Raw genomic sequence first — 21,061 nt, 5'->3', positions numbered from 1 at the left:
GTCAAACCAGAGGCAGTTGCCTGTTGGGGCATTTTTCATGTGGGAGGCATCCTGATCCATGCGGAATTTCAGCAGGCAGCCGGCCACTCCGAGCCCCCAGGCCCTGGACATGAACCATGGCCTTTCCCCAGAGAAACAAAAGTCACCAGGCCAGGTTCCTGATGTCAGTTTGCAGGAGGCAGTTGGCACTGTCAAACCTGACGCAGTTTCCTCTGGGGGCATTTTTCATCTGGGAGGCATCCTGATCCATGTGGAATTTCAGCAGGCAGCCGGCCACTCCGAGCCCCCAGGCCCTGGACATGAACCATGGCCTTTCCCCAGAGAAACAAATGTCACCAGGCCAGGTTCCTGATGTCAGTTTGCAGGAGGCACTTGGCACTGTCAAACCTGACGCAGTTTCCTCTGGGGGCATTTTTCATCTGGGAGGCATCCTGTTCCATGTGGAATTTCAGCAGGCAGCCGGCCACTCCGGGCCACCAGGCCCTGGACATGAACCATGGCCTTTCTCCTGAGAAACAAAAGTCAGCAGGCCAGGTTCCTGATGTCAGTTTGCAGGAGGCACTTGGCACTGTCAAACCAGCCACATTTGCCTTGGGTGGTACTTTCGGTCTGGGAGGCATCCTGATCCATGCGGAATTTCAGCAGGCAGCCGGCCACTCCGGGCCACCAGGCCGTGGACATGAACCATGGCTTTTCCCCAGAGAAACAAAAGTCACCAGGCCAGGTTCCTGATGTCAGTTTGCAGGAGGCACTTGGCAGTGTCAAACCAGCCACAGTTACCTGTGGGGGCACCTTTCATCTGGGAGATGTCCTCAACCGTGAGGAATTTCAGCAGGCAGCCGGCCACTCCAGGCCGCGGGGCACTGGACACGAATGATGGCCTTTACCCAGAGAGATAAAAGTCACCAGGCCAGGTTCCTGATGTCAGTTTGCAGGAGGCACTTGGCACTGTCAAACCAGCCACAGTTGCCTGTGGGGGCACCTTTCATCTGGGAGGCATCCTGATCCGTTTGGAATTTCAGCAGGCAGCCTGCCACTCGAGCCACCGGGCCCTGGAGTGGAACGATGGCCTTTCCCCAGAGAAACAGAACTCAGCAGGCCAGGTCGCTGATGTCTGTTTGCAGGAGGCACTTGTCACTGTCAAACCAGCCACATTTGCCTTGGGTGGTACTTTCGGTCTGGGAGGCATCCTGATCCATGCGGAATTTCAGCAGGCAGCCGGCCACTCCGGGCCACCAGGCCGTGGACATGAACCATGGCTTTTCCCCAGAGAAACAAAAGTCACCAGGCCAGGTTCCTGATGTCAGTTTGCAGGAGGCACTTGGCAGTGTCAAACCAGCCACAGTTACCTGTGGGGGCACCTTTCATCTGGGAGATGTCCTCAACCGTGAGGAATTTCAGCAGGCAGCCGGCCACTCCAGGCCGCGGGGCACTGGACACGAATGATGGCCTTTACCCAGAGAGATAAAAGTCACCAGGCCAGGTTCCTGATGTCAGTTTGCAGGAGGCACTTGGCACTGTCAAACCAGCCACAGTTGCCTGTGGGGGCACCTTTCATCTGGGAGGCATCCTGATCCGTTTGGAATTTCAGCAGGCAGCCTGCCACTCGAGCCACCGGGCCCTGGAGAGGAACGATGGCCTTTCCCCAGAGAAACAGAACTCAGCAGGCCAGGTCGCTGATGTCTGTTTGCAGGAGGCACTTGTCACTGTCAAACCAGCCACATTTGCCTTGGGTGGTACTTTCGGTCTGGGAGGCATCCTGATCCGTGCGGAATTTCAGCAGGCAGCCGGCCACTCCGGGCCACCGTACCCTGGAAAAGAATGATGGCCTTTACACACAGAAACAAAAGTCACCAGGCCAGGTTCCTGATGTCAGTTTGCAGGAGGCACTTGGCACTGTCAAACCAGACGCAGTTGCCTCTGGGGGCATTTTTCATCGGGGAGGCATCCTGATCCATGCGGAATTTCAGCAGGCAGCCGGCCACTCCGAGCCCCCAGGCCCTAGACATGAAACATGGCCTTTCCCCAGAGAAACAAATGTCACCAGGCCAGGTTCCTGATGTCAGTTTGCAGGAGGCACTTGGCACTGTCAAACCTGACGCAGTTTCCTCTGGGGGCATTTTTCATCTGGGAGGCATCCTGATCCATGTGGAATTTCAGCAGGCAGCCGGCCACTCCGGGCTACCAGGCCCTGGACATGAACCATGGCCTTTCCCCTGAGAAACAAAAGTCAGCAGGCCAGGTTCCTGATGTCAGTTTGCAGGAGGCACTTGGCAGTGTCAAACCAGCCACAGTTGCCTGGGGTGGCACCTTCCATCTCGGCGGCATCCTGATCCATGCAGAATCTCAGCAGGCAGCCGGCCACTACGGGCCCCCAGGCCATGGACATGAACCATGGACTTTCCCCAGAGAAACAAAAGTCACCAGGCCAGGTTCCTGATGTCAGTTTGCAGGAGGCACTTGGCACTGTCAAACCAGCCACAGTTACCTGTGGGGGCACCTTTCATCTGGGAGTTATCCTCAACCATGCGGAATTTCAGCAGGCAGCCGGCCACTCCAGGCCGCGGGGCACTGGAGAAGAATGATGGCCTTTCCCCAGAGAAACAAAAGTCACCAGGCCAGGTTCCTGATGTCAGTTTGCAGGAGGCACTTGGCACTGTCAAACCAGCCACAGTTGCCTGTGGGGGCACCTTGCATCTGGGAGTTATCCTGATCCGTGCGGAATTTCAGCAGACAGTCGGCCATTCCCGGCTGCCGGGCCCTGGAGAGGAACGATGGCCTTTCCCCAGAGAAACAAAAGTCACCTGGCCTGGTTCCTGATGTCAGTTTGCAGGAGGCACTTGGCACTGTCAAACCAGCCACACGTACCTGTATGGGCACCTTGCTTCTGGGAGGTATCCTCATCTGTGCGGAATTTCAGCAGGCAGCCGGCCACTCCAGGCCACCGGGCACTGGGCACGAACCATGGCCTTACCCCAGAGAAACAAAACTCACCAGGCCAGGTTCCTGAGGTCAGTTTGCAGGAGGCACTTGGCACTGTCAAACCAGCCAAAGTTGCCTGTGGTGGTACCTTTCATCTGGGCGGTATCCTGATCCGTGCGGAATTTCAGCAGACAGTCGGCCATTCCGGGCCAGCGGGCCCTGGAGAGGAACGATGGCCTTTCCCCAGAGAAACAAAAGTCACCTGGCCAGGTTCCTGATGTCAGTTTGCAGGAGGCACTTGGCACTGTCAAACCAGCCACAGGTGCCTGTGGGGGCTCTTTTCATCTGGGAGGCATCCTGATCCGTGCAGAATTTCAGTAGTCAGTCGGCCACTCCAGGACACCAGGCTCAGGATATGAACCATGACCTTTCGCCAGAGAAACAAAAGTCACCAGGCCAGGTTCCTGATGTCAGTTTGCAGGAGGTACTTGGCACTGTCAAACCAGCCACAGTTGCCTGTTGGGGCTCCTTTCATCTGGGAGTTATCCTGATCCGTGCGGAATTTCAGCAGGCAGTCGGCCACTCCGGGCCAGCGGGCCCTGGAGAGGAACGATGGCCTTTCCCCAGAGAAACAAAAGTCACCAGGCCAGGTTCCTGATGTCAGTTTGCAGGAGGCACTTGGCACTGTCAAACCAGCCAGAGGTGCCTGTGGGAGCACTTTTCATGTGGGAGGCATCCTGATCCATGCGGAATTTCAGCAGGCGGCCGGCCACTCCGGACCACCAGGTCCTGGACATGAACCATGGCTTTTCCAAGGAGAAACAAAAGTCACCAGGCCAGGTTCCTGATGTCAGTTTGCAGGAGGCACTTGGCACTGTCAAACCTGCCACAGTTGCCTGTGGTGGTACCTTTCATCTGGGCGGCATCCTAATCCGTTCGGAATTTCAGCAGGCAGCCGGCCACTCTGGGACTACGGGTCCAGGATATGAACCATGACCTTTCCCCAGAGAAACAAAAGTCACCAGGCCAGGTTCCTGATGTCAGTTTGCAGGAGGCACTTGGCACTGTCAAACCAGCCACAGGTGCCTGTGGGGGCAGCTTGCATCTGGGAGCTATCCTGATCCGTGCGGAATTTCAGCAGGCAGTCGGCCACTCCGGGCCAGGGGGCACTGGACATCATCTATGGCCTTTCCCCAGAGAAACAAAAGTCACCAGGCCAGGATCCTGATGTCAGTTTGCAGGAGGCACTTGGCACTGTCAAAAAAGACACAGTTGTCTGTGGGGGCACTTTCCATCTGGGAGGCATCCTGATCCATGCGGAATTTCAGCAGGCAGCCGGCCACTTCCCGCCGCAAGGCCCTGGACATGAACGATGGCCTTTCCCCAGAGAAATAAAACTTACCAGGCCAGGTTCCTGATGTCAGTTGGCAGGAGGCACTTGGCACTGTCAAACCAGACGCAGTTGCCTGTGGGGGCATTTTTCATCTGGGAGGCATCCTGATCCATGCGGAATTTCAGCAGGCAGCCGGCCACTCCGAGCCCCCAGGCCCTGGACATGAACCATGGCCTTTCCCCAGAGAAACAAATGTCACCAGGCCAGGTTCCTGATGTCAGTTTGCAGGAGGCACTTGGCACTGTCAAACCTGACGCAGTTTCCTCTGGGGGCATTTTTCATCTGGGAGGCATCCTGATCCATGTGGAATTTCAGCAGGCAGCCGGCCACTCCGGGCTACCAGGCCCTGGACATGAACCATGGCCTTTACCCTGAGAAACAAAAGTCAGCAGGCCAGGTTCCTGATGTCAGTTTGCAGGAGGCACTTGGCAGTGTCAAACCAGCCACAGTTGCCTGTGGTGGCACCTTCCATCTCGGCGGCATCCTGATCCATGCAGAATTTCAGCAGGCAGCCGGCCACTCGGGGCCCCCAGGCCATGGACATGAACCATGGACTTTCCCCAGAGAAACAAAAGTCACCAGGCCAGGTTCCTGATGTCAGTTTGCAGGAGGCACTTGGCACTGTCAAACCAGCCACAGTTGCCTGTGGGGGCACCTTGCATCTGGGAGTTATCCTGATCCGTGCGGAATTTCAGCAGACAGTCGGCCATTCCCGGCCGCCGGGCCCTGGAGGGGAACGATGGCCTTTCCCCAGAGAAACAAAAGTCACCTGGCCAGGTTCCTGATGTCAGTTTGCAGGAGGCACTTGGCACTGTCAAACCAGCCACACGTACCTGTATGGGCACCTTGCTTCTGGGAGGTATCCTCATCTGTGCGGAATTTCAGCAGGCAGCCGGCCACTCCAGGCCACCGGGCACTGGGCACGAACCATGGCCTTACCCCAGAGAAACAAAACTCACCAGGCCAGGTTCCTGAGGTCAGTTTGCAGGAGGCACTTGGCACTGTCAAACCAGCCAAAGTTGCCTGTGGTGGTACCTTTCATCTGGGCGGTATCCTGATCCGTGCGGAATTTCAGCAGACAGTCGGCCATTCCGGGCCAGCGGGCCCTGGAGAGGAACAATGGCCTTTCCCCTGAGAAACAAAAGTCACCTGGCCAGGTTCCTGATGTCAGTTTGCAGGAGGCACTTGGCACTGTCAAACCAGCCACAGGTGCCTGTGGGGGCTCTTTTCATCTGGGAGGCATCCTGATCCGTGCAGAATTTCAGTAGTCAGTCGGCCACTCCAGGACACCAGGCTCAAGATATGAACCATGACCTTTCGCCAGAGAAACAAAAGTCACCAGGCCAGGTTCCTGATGTCAATTTCTAGGAGGTACTTGGCACTGTCAAACCAGCCACAGTTGCCTGTGGGGGCTCCTTTCATCTGGGAGTTATCCTGATCCGTGCGGAATTTCAGCAGGCAGTCGGCCACTCCGGGCCAGCGGGCCCTGGAGAGGAACGATGGCCTTTCCCCAGAGAAACAAAAGTCACCAGGCCAGGTTCCTGATGTCAGTTTGCAGGAGGCACTTGGCACTGTCAAACCAGCCACAGGTGCCTGTGGGAGCACTTTTCATGTGGGAGGCATCCTGATCCATGCGGAATTTCAGCAGGCGGCCGGCCACTCCGGACCACCAGGTCCTGGACATGAACCATGGCTTTTCCAAGGAGAAACAAAAGTCACCAGGCCAGGTTCCTGATGTCAGTTTGCAGGAGGCACTTGGCACTGTCAAACCTGCCACAGTTGCCTGTGGTGGTACCTTTCATCTGGGCGGCATCCTAATCCGTTCGGAATTTCAGCAGGCAGCCGGCCACTCCGGGACTACGGGTCCAGGATATGAACCATGACCTTTCCCCAGAGAAACAAAAGTCACCAGGCCAGGTTCCTGATGTCAGTTTGCAGGAGGCACTTGGCACTGTCAAACCAGCCACAGGTGCCTGTGGGGGCAGCTTGCATCTGGGAGCTATCCTGATCCGTGCGGAATTTCAGCAGGCAGTCGGCCACTCCGGGCCAGGGGGCACTGGACATCATCTATGGCCTTTCCCCAGAGAAACAAAAGTCACCAGGCCAGGATCCTGATGTCAGTTTGCAGGAGGCACTTGGCACTGTCAAACCAGCCACAGTTGTCTGTGGGGGCACTTTCCATCTGGGAGGCATCCTGACCCATGCGGAATTTCAGCAGGCAGCCGGCCACTTCCCGCCGCAAGGCCCTGGACATGAACGATGGCCTTTCCCCAGAGAAATAAAACTTACCAGGCCAGGTTCCTGATGTCAGTTGGCAGGAGGCACTTGGCACTGTCAAACCAGCCACAGTTGCCTATGGTTTTAGTTTCGGTCTGGGATGTATCCTGATCCGTGCGGAATTTCAGCAGGCTGCAGGCCACTCCGGGCCAGCGGGCCCCGGAAAAGAATGATGGCCTTTCCCCAGAGAAACAAAAGTCACCAGGCCAGGTTCCTGATGTCAGTTTGCAGGAGGCACTTGGCACTGTCAAACCAGCCACAGGTGCCTCTGGGGGCAATTTTCATCTGGGAGGCATCCTGATCCATGCTGAATTTCAGGAGGGAGCCGGACACTCGGGGCCACCAGGCCGTGGACATGAACCATGGCCTTTCGCCAGAGAAACAAAAGTTACCAGGCCAGGTTCCTGATGTCAGTTTGCAGGAGGCACTTGGCACTGTCAAACCAGGCACAGGTGCCTATGGGGGCACCTTGCATCTGGGAGGTATCCTGATCCGTGCGGAATTTCAGCAGTCAGCCGGCCACTCTGGGCCAACGGGCACTGGAGAAGAATGATGGCCTTTCCCCAGAGAAACAAAACTCACCAGGCCAGGTTCCTGATGTCAGTTTGCAGGAGGTGCTTGGCACTGTCAAAGCAGCCACAGTTGGCTGTGGCGGCACCTTGAACCAGGGAGGTATCCTGATCCGTGCGGAATTTCAGCAGGCAGCCGGCCACTCCGAGCCACCGGGCTCTGAAGAAGAATAATAGCTTTACCCCAGAGAAACAAAAGTCACCAGGCCAGGTTCCCGATGTCAATTTGTAGGAGGTACTTGGCACTGTCAAACCAGCCACAGGTGCCTGTGGGGGCACCTTGCATCTGTGAGGTATCCTCATCCGTGTGGAATTTCAGCAGGCAGCAGGCAACTGCGGGCCACCGGGCACTGGACATGAACGATGGCCTTTCCCCTGAGAAAGAAAATCACCAGGACAGGTTTCTGATGTCAGTTTGCAGGAGGCACTTGGCACTGTCAAACCAGCCACAGGTGCCTGTGGGGGCACCTTGCATCTGGGAGGTATCCTCAACCGTGTGGAATTTCAGCACGCAGCCTGCCACTCTGGGCCGGCGGGCCCCGGACAAGAACGATGGCCTTTCCCCAGAGAAACAAAACTTACCAGGCCAGGTTCCAGATGTCAGTTTGCAGGAGGCACTTGGCACTGTCAAACCTGCCACAGTTGCCTATGGTTTTATTTTCGCTCTGGGAGGTATCCTGATACGTGCGGAATTTCAGCAGGCTGCTGGCCATTCCGTGCCAGCGGGCCCCGGAAAACAATGATGTCCTTTCCCCAGAGAAACAAAAGTCACCAGGCCAGGTTCCTGATGTCAGTTGGCAGGAGGCACTTGGCACTGTCAAACCAGCCACAGTTGCCTCTGGTGGTACCTTTCATCTGGGCGGCATCCTAATCCGTTCGGAATTTCAGCAGGCAGCCGGACACCCAGGGACACCCGGCCCTGGACCCGAACGATGGCCTTTCCCCAGAGAAACAAAAGTCACCAGGCCAGGTTCCTGATGTCAGTTTGCAGGAGGCACTTGGCACTGTCAAACCAGCCACAGTTGCCAGAGGTGGCACCTTGCATCTGGGAGGTATCCTGATCTGTGCGGAATTTCAACAGACAGTCTGCCACTCCGGGCCACCGGGCCCTGGAGAGGAACCATGGCCTTTCCCCAGAGAAACAAAGGTCACCAGGCCAGGTTCCTGATGTCAGTTTGCAGGAGGCACTTGGCACTGTCAAACCAGCCACACTAACCTGTATGGGCACCTTGCGTCTGGGAGGTATCCTCATCTGTGCGGAATTTCAGCAGGCTGCTGGCCACTCCAGGCCACCGGGCACTGGGCACGAACCATGGCCTTAGCCCAGAGAAACAAAACTCACCAGGCCAGGTTCCTGATGTCAGTTTGCAGGTGGCACTTGGCACTGTCAAACCAGACGCAGTTGCCTGTGGTGGTACCTTTCATCTGGGCGGTATGGTGATCCGTGAGGAATTTCAGCAGACAGTCGGCCATTCCGGGCCAGCGGGCCCTGGAGGGGAACGATGGACTTTCCCCTGAGAAACAAAAGTCACCTGGCCTGGTTCCTGATGTCAGTTTGCAGGAGGCACTTGGCACTGTCAAACCTGCCACAGTTGCCTGTGGTGGTACCTTTCATCTGGGCGGCATCCTGACCCATGCGGAATTTCAGCAGGCAGCCGGCCACTCCGGGACTACGGGTCCAGGATATGAACCATGACCTTTCCCCAGAGAAACAAAAGTCACCAGGCCAGGTTCCTGATGTCAGTTTGCAGGAGGCACTTGGCACTGTCAAAGCAGCTACAATTGTCTGTGGGGACACTTTCCATCTGGGAGGCATCCTGACCCATGCGGGATTTCAGCAGGCAGCCGGCCACTTCACGCCGCAAGGCCCTGGACATGAACGATGGCCTTTCCCCAGAGAAATAAAACTTACCAGGCCAGGTTCCTGATGTCAGTTGGCAGGAGGCACTTGGCACTGTCAAACCAGCCACAGTTGCCTATGGTTTTAGTTTCGGTCTGGGATGTATCCTGATCCGTGCGGAATTTCAGCAGGCTGCAGGCCACTCCGGGCCAGCGGGCCCCGGAAAAGAATGATGGCCTTTCCCCAGAGAAACAAAAGTCACCAGGCCAGGTTCCTGATGTCAGTTTGCAGGAGGCACTTGGCACTGTCAAACCAGCCACAGGTGCCTCTGGGGGCAATTTTCATCTGGGAGGCATCCTGATCCATGCTGAATTTCAGGAGGGAGCCGGACACTCTGGGCCACCAGGCCGTGGACATGAACCATGGCCTTTCGCCAGAGAAACAAAAGTTACCAGGCCAGGTTCCTGATGTCAGTTTGCAGGAGGCACTTGGCACTGTCAAACCAGCCACAGTTGCCTATGGTTTTAGTTTCGGTCTGGGATGTATCCTGATCCGTGTGGAATTTCAGCAGGCAGACGGCCACTCCGGGCCAACGGGCACTGGAGAAGAATGATGGCCTTTCCCCAGAGAAACAAAAGTCACCAGGCCAGGTTCCTGATGTCAGTTTGCAGGAGGCACTTGGCACTGTCAAACCAGCCACAGTTGCCTGTGGGGGCCCCTTGCATCTGGGAGTTATCCTGATCCGTGCGGAATTTCAGCAGACAGTCGGCCATTCCCGGCCACCGGGCACTGGGCACGAACCATGGCCTTACCCCAGAGAAACAAAACTCACCAGGCCAGGTTCCTGAGGTCAGTTTGCAGGAGGCACTTGGCACTGTCAAACCAGCCAAAGTTGCCTGTGGTGGTACCTTTCATCTGGGCGGTATCCTGATCCGTGCGGAATTTCAGCAGACAGTCGGCCATTCCGGGCCAGCGGGCCCTGGAGAGGAACGATGGCCTTTCCCCAGAGAAACAAAAGTCACCTGGCCAGGTTCCTGATGTCAGTTTGCAGGAGGCACTTGGCACTGTCAAACCAGCCACAGGTGCCTGTGGGGCCTCTTTACATCTGGGAGGCATCCTGATCCGTGCAGAATTTCAGCAGTCAGTCGGCCACTCCAGGACACCAGGCTCAGGATATGAACCATGACCTTTCGCCAGAGAAACAAAAGTCAGCAGGCCAGGTTCCTGATGTCAATTTCTAGGAGGTACTTGGCACTGTCAAACCAGCCACAGTTGCCTGTGGGGCTCCTTTCATCTGGGAGTTATCCTGATCCGTGCGGAATTTCAGCAGGCAGTCGGCCACTCCGGGCCAGCGGGCCCTGGAGAGGAACAATGGCCTTTCCCCAGAGAAACAAAAGTCACCAGGCCAGGTTCCTGATGTCAGTTTGCAGGAGGCACTTGGCACTGTCAAACCAGCCACAGTTGCCTGTGGGAGCACTTTTCATGTGGGAGGCATCCTGATCCATGCGGAATTTCAGCAGTCGGCCGGCCACTCCGGACCACCAGGTCCTGGACATGAACCAAGGCTTTTCCAAAGAGAAACAAAAGTCAGCAGGCCAGGTTCCTGATGTCAGTTTGCAGGAGGCACTTGGCACTGTCAAACCTGCCACAGTTGCCTGTGGTGGTACCTTTCATCTGGGCGGCATCCTAATCCGTTCGGAATTTCAGCAGGCAGCCGGCCACTCCGGGACTACGGGTCCAGGATATGAACCATGACCTTTCCCCAGAGAAACAAAAGTCACCAGGCCAGGTTCCTGATGTCAGTTTGCAGGAGGCACTTGGCACTGTCAAACCAGCCACAGTTGCCTGTGGGGGCAGCTTGCATCTGGGAGCTATCCTGATCCGTGCGGAATTTCAGCAGGCAGTCGGCCATTCCGGGCCAGGGGGCACTGGACATCATCTATGGCCTTTCCCCAGAGAAACAAAAGTCACCAGGCCAGGATCCTGATGTCAGTTTGCAGGAGGCACTTGGCACTGTCAAACCAGCCACAGTTGTCTGTGGGGGCACTTTCCATCTGGGAGGCATCCTGACCCATGCGGAATTTCAGCAGGCAGCCGGCCACTTCCCGCCGCAAGGCCCTGGACATGAACGATGGCCTTTCCCCAGAGAAATAAAACTTACCAGGCCAGGTTCCTGATGTCAGTTGGCAGGAGGCACTTGGCACTGTCAAACCAGCCACAGTTGCCTATGGTTTTAGTTTCGGTCTGGGATGTATCCTGATCCGTGCGGAATTTCAACAAGCTGCAGGCCACTCCGGGCCAGCGGGCCCTGGAAAAGAATGATGGCCTTTCCCCAGAGAAACAAAAGTCACCAGGCCAGGTTCCTGATGTCAGTTTGCAGGAGGCACTTGGCACTGTCAAACCAGCCACAGGTGCCTCTGGGGGCAATTTTCATCTGGGAGGCATCCTGATCCATGCTGAATTTCAGGAGGGAGCCGGACACTCTGGGCCACCAGGCCGTGGACATGAACCATGGCCTTTCGCCAGAGAAACAAAAGTTACCAGGGCAGGTTCCTGATGTCAGTTTGCAGGAGGCACTTGGCACTGTCAAACCAGGCACAGGTGCCTATGGGGGCACCTTGCATCTGGGAGGTATCCTGATCCGTGCGGAATTTCAGCAGGCAGCCGGTCACTCTGGGCCGGTGGGCACTGGAGAAGAATGATGGCCTTTCCCCAGAGAAACAAAAGTCACCAGGCCAGGTTCCTGATGTCAGTTTGCAGGAGGCGCTTGGCACTGTCAAAGCAGCCACCGTTGGCTGTGGCGGCACCTTGAACCGGGGAGGTATCCTGATCCGTGCGGAATTTCAGCAGGCAGCCGGCCACTCCGAGCCACCGGGCTCTGAAGAAGAATAATAGCTTTACCCCAGAGAAACAAAAGTCACCAGGCCAGGTTCCCGATGTCAATTTGTAGGAGGTACTTGGCACTGTCAAACCAGCCACAGGTGCCTGTGGGGGCACCTTGCATCTGTGAGGTATCCTCATCCGTGTGGAATTTCAGCAGGCAGCAGGCAACTGCGGGCCACCGGGCACTGGACATGAACGATGGCCTTTCCCCTGAGAAAGAAAATCACCAGGCCAGGTTTCTGATGTCAGTTTGCAGGAGGCACTTGGCACTGTCAAAGCAGCCACAGTTGGCTGTGGCGGCACCTTGAACCGGGGAGGTATCCTGATCCGTGCGGAATTTCAGCAGGCAGCCGGCCACTCCGAGCCAGCGGGCTCTGAAGAAGAATAATAGCTTTACCCCAGAGAAACAAAACTTACCAGGCCAGGTTCCAGATGTCAGTTTGCAGGAGGCACTTGGCACTGTCAAACCTGCCACAGTTGCCTATGGTTTTAGTTTCGCTCTGGGAGGTATCCTGATACGTGCGGAATTTCAGCAGGCTGCTGGCCATTCCGGGCCAGCGGGCCCCGGAAAACAATGATGTCCTTTCCCCAGAGAAACAAAAGTCACCAGGCCAGGTTCCTGATGTCAGTTGGCAGGAGGCACTTGGCACTGTCAAACCAGCCACAGTTGCCTCTGGTGGTACGTTGCATCTGGGCGGCATCCTAATCCGTTCGGAATTTCAGCAGGCAGCCGGACACCCAGGGACACCCTGCCCTGGACACGAACGATGGCCTTTCCCCAGAGAAACAAAAGTCACCAGGCCAGGTTTCTGATGTCAGTTTGCAGGAGGCACTTGGCACTGTCAAACCAGCCACAGTTGCCAGAGGTGGCACCTTGCATCTGGGAGGTATCCTGATCCGTGCGGAATTTCAACAGACAGTCTGCCACTCCGGGCCACCGGGCCCTGGAGAGGAACCATGGCCTTTCCCCAGAGAAACAAAGGTCACCAGGCCAGGTTCCTGATGTCAGTTTGCAGGAGGCACTTGGCACTGTCAAACCAGCCACACTAACCTGTATGGGCACCTTGCGTCTGGGAGGTATCCTCATCTGTGCGGAATTTCAGCAGGCTGCTGGCCACTCCAGGCCACCTGGCACTGGGCACGAACCATGGCCTTACCCCAGAGAAACAAAACTCACCAGGCCAGGTTCCTGATGTCAGTTTGCAGGAGGCACTTGGCACTGTCAAACCTGCCACAGTTGCCTGTGGTGGTACCTTTCATCTGGGCGGTATGCTGATCCGTGAGGAATTTCAGCAGACAGTCGGCCATTCCGGGCCAGCGGGCCCTGGAGGGGAACGATGGCCTTTCCCCTGAGAAACAAAAGTCACCTGGCCAGGTTCCTGATGTCAGTTTGCAGGAGGCACTTGGCACTGTCAAACCTGCCACAGTTGCCTGTGGTGGTACCTTTCATCTGGGCGGCATCCTGACCCATGCGGAATTTCAGCAGGCAGCCGGCCACTCCGGGACTACGGGTCCAGGATATGAACCATGACCTTTCCCCAGAGAAACAAAAGTCACCAGGCCAGGTTCCTGATGTCAGTTTGCAGGAGGCACTTGGCACTGTCAAACCAGCCACAGGTGCCTGTGGGGGCACTTTTCATCTGGGAGGCATCCTAATCCGTTCGGAATTTCAGCAGGCAGCCGGCCACTCAGGGACTACGGGTCCAGGATATGAAGCATGACCTTTCCCCAGAGAAACAAAAGTCACCAGGCCAGGTTATGATGTCAGCTTGCAGGAGGCACATGGTATTGTCAAACCAGCCGCAGTTGCCTGTGGGGGCTCCTTTCACCTGGGAGGTATCCTGATCCGTGCGGAATTTCAGCAGGCAGCCGGCCACTCCGGGCCAGCGGGCCCAGGAGAGTAATGATGGCCTTTCCCCAGAGAAACAAAAGTCACCTGGCCAGGTTCCTGATGTCAGTTTGCAGGAGGCACTTGGCACTGTCAAACCAGCCACAGGTGCCTCTGGGGGCATTTTTCATCTGGGAGGCATCCTGATCCATGCGGAATTTCAGCAGGCGGCCGGCCACTCCGGGCCACCAGGCCCTGGACATGAAGCACGGCTTTTCCCCAGAGAAACAAAAGTCACCAGGCCAGGTTCCTGATGTCAGTTTGCAGGAGGCACTTGGCACTGTCAAACCTGCCACAGTTGCCTGTGGTGGTACCTTTCATCTGGGCGGCATCCTAATCCGTTTGGAAATTCAGCAGGCAGCCGGACACCCAGGGACACCCGGCCCTGGTCATGAAACATGGCCTTTCCCCAGAGAAACAAAAGTCACCAGGCCAGGTTCCTGATGTCAGTTTGCAGGAGGCACTTGGCATTATCAAACCAGCCACAGTTGCCTGTGGGGGCACCTTGCATCTGGGAGCTATCCTGATCCGTGCGGAATTTCAGCAGGCAGCCGGCCACTCCGGGACAACGGACACTGGAGAAGAACCATGGCCTTTCCCCAGAGAAACAAAAGTCACCAGGCCAGGTTCCTGATGTCAGTCTGCAGGAGGCACTTGGCACTGTCAAACCAGCCACAGTTGCCTGTGGGGGCACCTTGCATCTGGGAGTTATCCTGATCCGTGCGGAATTTCAGCAGGCAGTCGGCCACTCCGGGCCAGCGGGCCCTGGAGAGGAATGATGGCCTTTCCCCAGAGAAACAAAAGTCACCAGGCCAGGTTCCTGATGTCAGTTGGCAGGAGGCACTTGGCACTGTCAAACCAGCCACAGGTGCCTGTGGGGGCAATTTTCATGTGGGAGACATCCTGATCTATGCTGAATTTCAGGAGGCGGCCGGCCACTCCGGGCCACCAGGCCCTGGACACGAACCACGGCTTTTACCCAGAGAAACAAAAGTCACCAGGCCAGGTTCCTGATGTCAGTTTGCAGGAGGCACTTGGCACTGTCAAACCTGCCACAGTTGCCTGTAGTGGTACCTTTCATCTGGGCGGCATCCTAATCCGTTCGGAATTTCAGCAGGCAGCCGGACACCCAGGGACACCCGGCCCTGGACACGAACGATGGCCTTTCCCCAGAGAAACAAAACTTACCAGGCCAGGTTCCTGATGTCAGTTTGCAGGAGGCACATGGCATTGTCAAACCAGCCACAGTTGCCTGTGGTGGTACTTTCGTTCTGGGAGGAATCCTGATCCGTGCGGAATTTCAGCAGGCAGCCGGGCACTCCGCGCCACCAGGCTCTGGACACGTACAATGGCCTTTCCCCAGAGAAAGAAAAATCACCAGGCCAGGTTCCTGATGTCTGTTTGCAGGAGGCACTTGGCACTGTCAAACCAGACGTAGTTGCCTGTGGGGGCACCTTTCATGTGGGAGGCATCCTGATCCATGAGGAATTTCAGCAGGCAGCCGGCTACTCCGGACTACGGGCCCTGGAGTGGAATGATGGCCTATCCCCAGAGAAACGAAAGTCACCTGGCCAGGTTCCTGATGTCAGTTTGCAGGAGGCACATGGCACTGTCAAACCAGCCACAGTTGCCTGTGGGGGCACCTTGCAGCTGGGAGGTATCCTCAACCGTGTGGAATTTCAGCAGGCAGCCAGCCACTCTGGGCCGGCGGGCCCCGGACAAGAACGATGGCCTTTCCCCAGAGAAACAAAACTTACCAGGACAGGTTCCTGATGTCAGTTTGCAGGAGGCACTTGGCACTGTCAAACCTGCCACAGTTGCCTATGGTTTTAGTTTCGCTCTGGGAGGTATCCTGATCCATGCGGAATTTCAGCAGGCTGCTGGCCATTCCGGGCCAGCGGGCCCCGGAAAACAATGATGGCCTTTCCCCAGAGAAACAAAAGTCACCAGGCCAGGTTCCTGATGTCAGTTTGCAGGAGGCACTTGGCACTGTCAAACCAGCCACAGGTGCCTGTGGGGGCAATTTTCATCTGGGAGGCATCCTGATCCATGCGGAATTTCAGCAGGCGGCCGGCCACTCCGGGCCACCAGGTCCTGGACATGAACCATGGCTTTTCCCCCGAGAAACAAAAGTCACCAGGCCAGGTTCCTGATGTCAGTTTGCAGGAGGCACTTGGCACTGTCAAACCTGCCACAGTTGCCTGTGGTGGTACCTTTCATCTGGGCGGCATCCTAATCCGTTCGGAATTTCAGCAGGCAGCCGGACACCCAGGGACACCCGGCCCTGGACACGAACGATGGCCTTTCCCCAGAGAAACAAAAGTCACCAGGCCAGGTTCCTGATGTCAGTTTGCAGGAGGCACTTGGCATTGTCAAACCAGCCACAGTTGCCTGTGGGGGCGCCTTTCATCTGGGAGCTATCCTGATCCGTGCGGAATTTCAGCAGGCAGCCGGCCACTCCGGGACAACGGACACTGGAGAAGAATGATGGCCTTTCCCAAGAGAAACAAAAGTCACCAGGCCAGGTTCCTGATGTCAGTTTGCAGGAGGCACTTGGCACTGTCAACCCTGCCACAGTTGCCTGTGGGGGCTCCTTTCATCTGGGAGTTATCCTGATCTGTGCGGAATTTCAGCAGGCAGTCGGCCACTCCGGGCCAGGGGGCACTGGACATCATCTATGGCCTTTCCCCAGAGAAACAAAAGTCACCGGGCCAGGTTCCTGATGTCAGTTTGCAGGTGGCACTTGGCACTGTCAAACCAGCCACAGTTGCCTCTGGGGGCTCCTTTCATCTGGGAGTTATCCTGATCCGTGTGGAATTTCAGCAGGCAGTCGGCCACTCCGGGCCAGCGGGCCCTGGAGAGGAACGATGGCCTTTCCCCTGAGAAACAAAAGTCACCAGGCCAGGTTCCTGATGTCAGTTGGCAGGAGGCACTTGGCACTGTCAAACCAGCCACAGGTGCCTGTGGGGTCACTTTTCATGTGGGAGGCATCCTGATCCATGCTGAATTTCAGCAGGCGGCCGGCCACTCTGGGCCACAAGGTCCTGGACATGAACCATGGCTTTTCCCCAGAGAAACAAAAGTCACCAGGCCAGGTTCCAGATGTCAGTTGGCAGGAGGCACTTGGCACTGTCAAACCAGCCACAGGTGCCTGTGGGGGCAGTTTTCATCTGGGAGGCATCCTGATCCATGCGGAATTTCAGCAGGCGGCCTGCCACTCCGGGCCACCAGGCCCTGGACAGGAACCACGGCTTTTCCCCAGAGAAACAAAAGTCACCAGGCCAGGTTCCTGATGTCAGTTGGCAGGAGGCATTTGGCACTGTCAAACCTGCCACAGTTGCCTGTAGTGGTACCTTTCATCTGGGCGGCATCCTAATCCATTCGGAATTTCAGCAGGCAGCCGGACACCCAGGGACACCTGGCCCTGGACACGAACGATGGCCTTTCCCCAGAGAAACAAAAGTCACCAGGCCAGGTTCCTGATGTCAGTTTGCAGGAGGCACATGGTATTGTCAAACCAGCCACAGTTGCCTGTGGTGGTACTTTCGTTCTGGGAGGAATCCTGATCCCTGCGGAATTTCAGCAGGCAGCCGGCCACTCCGCGCCACCAGGCTCTGGACACGTACAATGGCCTTTCCCCAGAGAAACAAAAATCACCAGGCCAGGTTCCTGATGTCTGTTTGCAGGAGGCACTTGGCACTGTCAAACCAGACGTAGTTGCCTGTGGGGGCACCTTTCATGTGGCAGGCATCCTGATCCATGTGGAATTTCAGCAGGCAGCCGGCCCCTCCGGGACTACGGGCCCTGGAGAGGAACGATGGCCTATCCCCAGAGAAACAAAAGTCACCAGGCAAGGTTCCTGATGTCAGTTTGCAGGAGGCACTTGGCACTGTCAAACCAGACGCAGTTGCCTGTGGTGGTAGTATCGGTCTGGGAGGTATCCTGATCCCTTCGGAATTTCAGCAGGCAGCCGGGCACTCCAGGCCGCAAGTCCCTGGACATGAATCATGGTCTTTCCCCAGAGAAACGAAAGTCACCAGGCCAGGTTCCTGATGTCAGTTTGCAGGAGGCACATGGCACTGTCAAACCAGCCACCATTGCCTGTGTGATTACCTTGCAACTGGGAGGTATCCTCAACCGTGTGGAATTTCAGCACGCAGCTGGCCACTCCGGGCCGGCGGGCTCCGGACAAGAACGATGGCCTTTCCCCAGAGAAACAAAAGTCACCAGGCCAGGTTCCTGATGTCAATTTGCAGGAGGCACTTGGCACTGTCAAACCAGCCACAGTTGCCTGTGGTGGTACCTTTCATCTGGGCGGCATCCTAATCCGTTCGGAATTTCAGCAGGCAGTCGGCCATTCCGGGCCACCGGGCCCTGGAGAGGAACGATGGCCTTTCCCCAGAGAAACAAAAGTCACCTGGCCAGGTTCCTGATGTCAGTTTGCAGGAGGCACTTGGCACTGTCAAACCAGCCACACGTGCCTGTATGGGCACCTTGCATCTGGGAGGTATCCTCATCTGTGCGGAATTTCAGCAGGCTGCCGGCCACTCCAGGCCACCGGGCACTGGGCAGGAACCATGGCCTTACCCCAGAGAAACAAAAGTCACCAGGCCAGGTTCCTGATGTCAGTTTGCAGGAGGTACTTGGCACTGTCAAACCAGCCACAGTTGCCTCTGGGGGCACCTTGCATCTTGGAGGTATCCTGATCCGTGCGGAATTTCAGCAGGCAGCCGGCCACTCCGGGCCTGCTGGCCCTGGAGAGGAACGATGGCCTTTTCCCAGAGAAACAAAAGTCACCAGGCCAGGTTCCTGATGTGAGTTGGCAGGAGGCACTTGGCACTGTCAAACCAGCCACAGGTGCCTGTGGGGGCACTTTTCATCTGGGAGGCATCCTGATCCATGCTGAATTTCAGCAGGCGGCTGGCCACTCTGGGCCACCAGGTCCTGGACATGAACCATGGCTTTTCCCCCGAGAAACAAAAGTCACCAGGCCAGGTTCCTGATGTCAGTTTGCAGGAGGCACTTGGCACTGTCAAACCAGACGCAGTTGCCTCTGGTGGTACCTTTCATCTGGGCGGCATCCTAATCCGTTCGGAATTTCAGCAGGCAGCCGGCCACTCCGGGACAACGGATACTGGAGAAGAATAATGGCCTATCCCCAGAGAAACAAAAGTCACCAGGCCAGGTTCCTGGTGTCAGTTTGCAGGAGGCACTTGGCACTGTCAAACCAGCCACAGTTGCCTGTGGGGGCTCCTTTCATCTGGGAGTTATCCAGATCTGTGCGGAATTTCAGCAGGCAGTCGGCCGCTCCGGGCCAGGGGGCACTGGACATCATCTATGGCCTTTCCCCAGAGAAACAAAAGTCACCAGGCCAGGTTCCTGATGTCAGTTTGCAGGAGGCACTTGGCACTGTCAATCCAGCCACAGTTGTCTGTGGGGGCACTTTCCATCTGGGAGGCACCCTGACCCATGCGGAATTTCAGCAGGCGGCCGGGCACTCCAGGCCGCAAGGCCCCGGACCAGAATGATGGACTTTCCCCAGAGAAACAAAAGTCACCAGGCCAGGTTCCTGATGACAGCTTGCAGGAGGCACTTGGCACTGTCAAACCAGCCACAGTTACCTGTGGGGGCACCTTTCATCTGGGAGGAATCCTAAACCGTGAGGAATTTCAGCAGGCAGCCGGCCACTCCAGGCAGCGGGGCACTGGACACGAATGATGGCCTTTCCCCAGAGAAACAAAACTCACCAGGCCAGGTTCCTGATGTCAGTTTGCAGGAGGCACTTGGCACTGTCAAACCAGCCACAGGTGCCTGTGGGGGCACATTTCATCTGGGAGGCATCCTGATCCATGCTGAATTTCAGCAGGCGGCCGGCCACTGCGGGCCACAAGGTCCTGGACATGAACCATGGCTTTTCCCCAGAGAAATAAAAGTCACCAGGCCAGGTTCCTGATGTCAGTTGGCAGGAGCCACTTGGCACTGTCAAACCAGCCACAGGTGCCTGTGGGGGCACCTTGCATCTGGGAGGCATCCTGATCCATGCGGAATTTCAGCAGGCGGCCGGCCACTCCGGGCCACCAGGCCCTGGACATGAACCACGGCTTTTCCCCAGAGAAACAAAAGTCACCAGGCCAGGTTCCTGATGTCAGTTTGCAGGAGGCACTTGGCACTGTCAAACCTGCCACAGTTGCCTGTAGTGGTACCTTTCATCTGGGCGGCATCCTAATCCGTTCGGAATTTCAGCAGGCAGCCGGACACCCAGGGACACCTGGCCCTGGACACGAACGATGGCCTTTCCCCAGAGAAACAAAAGTCACCAGGCCAGGTTCCTGATGTCAGTTTGCAGGAGGCACAAGGTATTGTCATACCAGCCACAGTTGCCTGTGGTGGTACTTTCGTTCTGGGAGGAATCCTGATCCGTGTGGAATTTCAGCAGGCAGCCGGCCACTCCGTGCCACCAGGCTCTGGACACGTACAATGGCCTTTCCCCAGAGAAACAAAAATCACCAGGCCAGGTTCCTGATGTCAGTTTGCAGGAGGCACTTGGCACTGTCAAACCAGACGTAGTTGCCTGTGGGGGCACCTTTCATGTGGCAGGCATCCTGATCCATGAGGAATTTCAGCAGGCAGCCGGCCCCTCCGGGACTACGGGCCCTGGAGAGGAACGATGGCCTATCCCCAGAGAAACAAAAGTCACCAGGCAAGGTTCCTGATGTCAGTTTGCAGGAGGCACTTGGCACTGTCAAACCAGACGCAGTTGCCTGTGGTGGTAGTATCGGTCTGGAAGGCATCCTGATCCGGGCGGAATTTCAGCAGGCAGCCGGGCACTCCAGGCCGCAAGGCCCTGGACATGAATCATGGTCTTTCCCCAGAGAAACGAAAGTCACCAGGCGAGGTTCCTGACGTCAGTTTGCAGGAGGCACATGGCACTGTCAAACCAGCCACAGTTGCCTGTGGGGGCACCTTGCAACTGGGAGGTATCCTCAACCGTGTGGAATTTCAGCATGCAGCCGGCCACTCTTAGCCGGCAGGCCCCGGACAAGGACGATGGCCTTTCCCCAGAGAAACAAAAGTCACCAGGCCAGGTTCCTGATGTCAGTTTGCAGGAGGCACTTGGCACTGTCAAACCTGACGCAGTTTCCTCTGGGGGCATTTTTCATCTGGGAGGCATCCTGATCCGTGTGGAATTTCAGCAGGCAGCCGGCCACTCCGGGCCAGCGGGCCCTGGAGAGGAACGATGGCCTTTCCCCTGAGAAACAAATGTCACCAGGCCAGGTTCTTGATGTCAG

Source organism: Passer domesticus, chromosome 1 (genome assembly GCF_036417665.1).
Source record: "Passer domesticus isolate bPasDom1 chromosome 1, bPasDom1.hap1, whole genome shotgun sequence".
Lineage (NCBI taxonomy): Eukaryota > Metazoa > Chordata > Aves > Passeriformes > Passeridae > Passer > Passer domesticus.
Note: the sequence above shows the minus strand (reverse complement) of the source record.